The sequence below is a fragment of the Hyla sarda genome, chromosome 1, assembly GCF_029499605.1.
Source record: "Hyla sarda isolate aHylSar1 chromosome 1, aHylSar1.hap1, whole genome shotgun sequence".
NCBI classification, from domain to species: Eukaryota; Metazoa; Chordata; class Amphibia; order Anura; family Hylidae; genus Hyla; species Hyla sarda.
In genome coordinates this window covers 278,839,095-278,846,464 of record NC_079189.1, presented here as the reverse complement: position 1 = coordinate 278,846,464, position 7,370 = coordinate 278,839,095, and positions in this window count along the sequence as shown.

Here is a 7,370-nt window from a genome sequence, read left to right as displayed (position 1 = left end):
ACAGTTCTTTAAATACCTTCAGGGGGGACAGAATGTCCTCCATTACGATCCTGCCGACTACAGCTCAATAGGAAAGGAAGGGGAGGGCAGCCAGCAGCTCATTGGATGCCTGCAGCAAGATGCTGCAGGCTATTGGCTATAGCTGCACTGGGGGGGCGGGGCTTACACGGAGCTCACAGTGGAAGCCTGCGTGGGTTAGCAGGACAGCATGTGAGTAACAGGAGGCAGAACGGGGCACACGGGGCACATTAAACAACTATCTGTCAGTTGCTGAAGTTGTCAGCGCTGTCTGATAGCCGTTCATGCGATGGCCCCGACACACAGCAGCATCATATGTCGATGCTGCCTTCAACATACGATGGGCTCTGAGAGGCCATCATACGTTGAAATGATCATATGTCGGGGCCATCATAAGTCGGGGGTCACTGTATATGGTCCATGGATTCCATCGTTTGTGAGGATGAGCCTACACTTGATGATCCTATTGACTTCTCTGTGACTAAAGGTCCTACTGCACAGACAAATAAAATAAGTGCAACTTTATATGAACCTTATTCTGACCATCCTATTACTTCTGACCAATTTTTAATGTCCTGCAAGCAGAAACTTTCTATCCAAGGCGACGTAAACCAAACTCCTTTTACAGTAGATAAGTGTTCCCCTCAACCTAAAAATGTAGGCAGACCTCGAAATACACGAGCAAATAAAAAAAATTAAAAAAACATTACTTCAAGAAAATAGTTAGCTATGTAATTTCCAAAAGTTAAATTTAAAAATTACTTCAGTCGGCAGTTCTTGTCTTGTCAATAGTTTTGGCCAGTTACTTAATTTTACAGTTTGATTTGGATGTAGTTTGTTGGATATGAAATTTTTTGGATATGAAATCTTACACAGTTTTTTGATCAGCAACCAATCACAGCTCATCTTTACTTTTCTGGTAAAATTAAAGCTGAGCTGAGATTGGTTGCTCTTTTAAATAAAAAAAATTCTTCTATTACACAGGTTGATCAATCATGACCAATATTCGGCTGTTCCTAGCTGCATTTACAGATACGATCCTCCAAAGGTTACCCTCTTCAAGCTCAGACCTCCACTAAGGAGATCAGACTGCATGCAGCATTGAAGTATTATGAAAGGATTAGTCCAGTGCTTTTAAAGTGAAACCATATCCTAGGGGATAATTTTCTAAATTGGCGGGTTTCCGATTAATGTGGCCCCTACCATTTCAGGAACATGTCTCCAAAAGTGGGCGGGAAGGGTGAATGTTGGCCAGCTCATGAGATGGCACACAACATGCCTCCTCAATCTAACTCTCTGTAAGAGCCGGACATTGACGAAGCCAGCGCACATGCTCGGACAGAGTTTGATTGATGAGGCGTGTCAGCTACCGCTTAGTGCAGTGGTCAACATCCCCCCATCTGGTTGGCTAGCGTTGACACGTATAGGGGATTGTGAATGCCACAGCGCTCATACAACACACTTATTAAAAATTATACTATATTTTTTGGGATATTGGATAACTTTAAAATAAATAGACTATTCCTTTTAAAAATTCATTTGTCCCCATTAAATTACGAGATATTAAATATTATTTTATGCAGAATAACTTTACAAGAGCTTGCGTTTCCAAAAAGTATTATATTAAAAGTGTAAACTTATTTGTAAACACTCTGTTTCGACCTACTAGTCTTTCTTAAAATATTTTTGAGTCTTTATTGAGTTCAAAAAATCTATCAGCCTTGAGACATACAAGCTCCTTACTGTTCCATGCAATGAACTGGTTCTTTTTAGGACAGTTTCCAGGCTGAAGTTAGAGATTACGTACAGCAGCATGATTCTACTAACTATAATAAAGGACTGGTAGTGAGAACCACAGGGTGGCCCATATATATGGATACACCTTAATAAAATGGGAAGGGTTGGTGAAATTAACTTCCTGATTGTTGCTCATTAGTATATATGAGGAGGGAAACTTTTCAAGATGGGTGGTGACCATGGCGGCCATTTTGAAGTCGGCATATTTGATTCCAACTTTTTTTATTTCAATAGGAACAGGGTCATTTGACACACTTTCTTGTAATTTAACAAGAAAAGCAATGATGTGCTTGGTTTAAAAGTAACTTGATTCTTTCATGAGTTATTTCCAAGTTTCTGACCACTTAGAAAATGTGTTGAATTTGCTACCCATTGTGTTGGATTGTCAATGCAACCCTCTTCTCCCACTCTTCACACACTGATAGCAACACAGCAGGAGAAAAGCTAGCACAGGCTTCCAGTATCCGTAGTTTAAGGTGCTTTACATCACGTATCTTCACAGCATATACAATTGCCTTTACATGACCCCAAAGATGAAAATCTAAGGGGGTGATATTGGGAGAATTTGGGGGCCATTCAACTGGCCCACGATGACCAATCCACTTTCCAGGAAACTGTTCATCTATGAATGGTCGGACTTCACACCCATAATATGTTGGTGCACCACATTATGGGTGTCATGTCCAAGGATTCCTAGATGAACAGTTTCCTGACAAGTGGATTGGTCGTCGTGGCCAAGTTGAATGGCCCCCCAGGTCTACCGATCTGACCCCCTTACACTTTAGGGTTATCTGAAGCCAATTGACTATGCTGTGAAGATACGAGATGTGCAGCACCTGAAACTACAGATAATGGAAGCTTGTGCTAGCATTTCTCCTGCGGTGTTGCTATCAGTGTGTGAAGAGTGGGAGAAGAGAGGTGCATTGACAATCCAACACAATGGGCAGCATATTGAAGATATTTTATAAGTGGTAAGAAACTCTTTACATCTCGGATACGATTCAAAAAATCTGTGGTGTCTTGAATATAAGATTTTGTGCGAAAAACAAACGGTCTCAGCACACGATCCAGGAAGATAGAGGCATTGCTTAAAAGGGAATTACGGCCCGATACTATGGGGAGTCCGGGGGGATTGACCAAACTCTTATGTATTTTAGGGAGAATATAGATTACTGGTGTGATAGAATATTTCACCGTGAGGAACTCTCTGAGTTCCTCATCGATGATACCTTCTGAATAGGCTTGTTCAACTATATTGGTCAACTTCCTCAAAATGTCATTTTTTGGATCTCTATCCAAAACTTGGTAGGTTTTGCCATCTAGTAATTGCCTATATACCTCTCTCTTGTAGTCAACTGTGTCCATAACCACGACCCCACCCCCTTTATCAGCGGGTTTTATGGTGAGGTCGCGGTTATGGACCAGTGACTCCAAGGCCACCTTTTCCTCTTTAGAAAGATTGTTATGTTTCAGTTCTCACCGTGTTGAATCCTCCCTTAGTTTCTCTAAGTCCTGCCGGACAAGAGAGACAAAGGTTTCAAATGGGTGTGAAACCACATTTGGATTGAATACACTTTTGTTGTACAAATCAAATTGTTCAAGTTTCAATGTCCTTTCTTGTATCAAAGCCCCTACACGTCTCTCTAAATGTTCCTGTTGATTAAACCAAATTTTAAGTTTAATACGCTTAAAGAAACTCTGTACATCACATTCTAGATCAAACCAGTTAACAGTAGAGTTCAGGCAAAAAGATAAACCCTTTGATAGTAAAAAATAGCTCCGCCTCTGAAAGGGAATATGAAGATATATTTACCACTGTATCAATAGATGTTAAGTCATTTTTTTGTTGGTCTGAGGTTGAGTTGGCATCTGTTTCCCCAGCTTTTGCCTGCGAGTTCTTCCTGGATCTGTGTCTTTTTCGGCCACCTCTTCTAGTTGGTTTTTTGAAGAGGGAGTTCCCGATTGTCCTGCTCCTAAAAAATCTTTAGAAGAAGCAAAATTATCAGTCATGCTTTTAGTGGATGGTTTTTGAGCTTTGCCACGCTTTGGAGAAGACTCATGATTATCCATGTTGTTAAATGGTTGCTGATTCTACGTGTATATCCTCCCTTTAGTATAGTCAGTTTGATCCCTCTACGACTTTCTCTTTTTAACATCCATGACTTCACTCCTGAATTTCTCAAAAAAACTCTTGCTTTTATCCATATACAGCGTCAACATCAGCAGGCAACATCTTGGTTAGACTCTGTTCTAACTCTTGTACTCTCAACTGGACACCAATCAATTCATTTTGTAAATGATCCAGGTTCAACAGTATAATATCATGCGCATATCTGTCTGAAATCTCCTCAAATTTCTTCTTAAAATTAGCATTATCCGTATAGACCGAAGGTCGCAATCTCGACCTCATACCTCTTGGAATTCTTTTACATCTATAGTATTCAAACAAGGTGGTTAAATGCAGTTGCATATTAATTAAACGTTTGGACTAGAGATGAGCGAACTTACAGTAAATTCGATTCGTCACAAACTTCTCGGCTCGGCAGTTGATGCCTTTTCCTGTATAAATTAGTTCAGCTTTCAGGTGTTCCGGTGGGCTGGAAAAGGTGGATACAGTCCTAGGAGACTCTTTCCTAGGAATGTATCCACCTTTTCCAGCCCACCGGAGCACCTGAAGGCTGAACTAATTTACGCAGGATAAGTCATCAACTGCCGAGCCGAGAAGTTCATGACGAATTGAATTTACTGTAAGTTCGCTCATCTCTAGTTTGGACTCATATTTAAAACTTCGTTTAACATCAATGATAGTTGGAGTAGCCAGGAAAGTAACGTCTCCCCTGAGACCACCCAAAATTCTATTCACCTCACTTTCGGCATACGATGAACCATGAGAGTCAGTATCCTTATTCACTTCTTCTATAATAGCAGTGTGCCAGCAGCAAAATCAATAGACAAAAACCAGTAGAAAAATTGCAGCACTACTTCCAACATAGGTAAGGGGGGGTGCCAGCATTAAAAGACCCGATCACAGTCCATATTCCAATAGAAAACCAGTAGAACACAGCACTCCAAAGTAAACTTATGAATTTATTCTCTCATAGCAGCATACAACGTTTCAACTCCTCCTGGAGTCTTTTTCAAGCATGTGACACACACAGTTTAGGAGAGTATATAAACCCATACAACTCATTAGTGCAAATAACAGTTAATCACAAATCCATTATAAAAACATAATCAAAAAAATCATTACCAAAGTGCTAAATTCATATATATATGTAAAGTGCAGTATATGACATATAATAATAAAGTGCTTGTGTGCTAAATAGTGACTGTGAGTTAAAATCAATGCTTGAAAATACATATTTCATATATAATTACATCTAATCACCTATATCATACATAATTCTTATACCTGTAAACAACTTATTACATACTTTTAGCAGCAGCGAGGAGGCATGCACCCTCTGTAAAGATGGCGCGGGTGGCGTGAGTGAATAGCCCTATGCCCCTGCGCCAAAGCGCATATCAATCTAAAAAATCACGTGTGTAATCATGTGATCGGTCGTCCCGGCAACGCCGACGCTATAGCTATATGGAGCGCAGGAAGTCCCGATCTACAAATTTGAGATGCCGTGTATCATTAGTCCGATCAACCCCGCGGTAACATGTGCTGTAAAAACACAACATGCGGGGGAGATCGGGCCAACGCCTCAGCCACTCAAATGGTGTGAATATGAACCTAAAATACATCCAATAGGCACAATGTACAAAGCGTCTCACTACGCCAAGGGAGGCATGGAGATGAGACAGGGAGCAACCTAATGCAAAGACCACCCATATGTTAGAAATATTAATAGACAAAATTATATATAAAAATTATAAAAAATTATGAAAAAATAAAAAATGTGAAAATAAAACAAACAAAATAAAAAAGTATAAATGAAAGATAAAAAGTAAAAAAATAAAAAAATATATAAAAATATGTAAAAATTAAAATATGAAAAATGAAAATAATACTAAGGGTTTATCTTTTTGCCCGAAGTCTACTGTTAACTGGTTTGATCTAGAATGTGATGTACAGAGTTTCTTTAAGCGTATTAAACTTAAAATTTGGTTTAATCAACAGGAACATTTAGAGAGACGTGTAGGGGCTTTGATACAAGAAAGGACATTGAAACTTGAACAATTTGATTTGTACAACATAAGTGTATTCAATCCAAATGTGGTTTCACACCCATTTGAAACCTTTGTCTCTCTTGTCCGGCAGGACTTAGAGAAACTAAGGGAGGATTCAACACGGGAGAATTGACACATAACATTCTTTCTAAAGAGGAAAAGGTGGCCTTGGAGTCATTGGTCCATAACCGCGACCTCACCATAAAACCCGCTGATAAAGGGGGTGGGGTCGTGGTTATGGACACAGTTGACTACAAGGGAGAGGTATATAGGCAATTACTAGATGGCAAAACCTACCAAGTTTTGGATAGAGATCCAAAAAATTACATTTTGAGGAAGTTGACCAATATAGTTGAACAAGCCTATTCAGAAGGTATCATCGATGAGGAACTCAGAGAGTTCCTCACTGTGAAATATCCTATCACACCAGTAATCTATATTCTCCCTAAAATACATAAGAGTTTGGTCAATCCCCCCGGACGCCCCTTAGTATCGGGCCGTAATTCCCTTTTAAGCAATGCCTCTATCTTCCTGGATTGTGTGCTGAGACCGTTTGTTTTTCGCACACAATCTTATATTCAAGACACCACAGATTATTTGAATCGTATCCGAGATGTACAGACTTGTGATGACACGTTACTATTGTCTTTGTATATCACGAGTCTCTAAACCTTGATCAGCCATGAGCGAGGTTTGTCAGCCATTTCAAAGGTTTTGTCGACATCCGAGTTCCCCATAGCGGCCCAAAGATTAATGTTAGAGTTATTGAATTTGATTCTTACCAATAACTATTTTTTATTTGAAGATAAGTTTTTTTTTTACAGTTAATTTGGACCGCTATAGGGACGAATGTCGCACCTATGTATGCTAATCTATACGTTGCAGCAATGGAGGAAGACGTTGTTTATCCATCCCACCACGCCGGACATTGTCTGGCGTGGTGGCGATTCATAGATGACGTCTTCCTCTTATGGGATGGTACCATTGAAGAGTTAGAGTCCTTCCACCTCTTTCTGAATAATATCGACCCCAGCATCTTGTTCACCATGTCCTACTCTCGAGAAAGCATTAGCTTTCTCGATGTTACTGTGAGCAAACATGAAGGGTGTTTACATACTTCACTATTCACGAAGGAAACTGACAAGAATACTTTACTACATTATAAAAGCTGCCATCCAAGAAAAATGGTTGAATCTCTAACGTTTAGCCAAATGATAAGAGCAAAACGGATAGTAGATGTTGAACAAATGTTAAACTCTACACTTGATCAGATGACACTAAATTGATTGAGAGACAGAAAATGAAAGCTAGTGCCCTAGACAGACAGTCTACTCTCCAAAAGAAAGCTAGAACACCACATACAAAAAGAATACCATTTA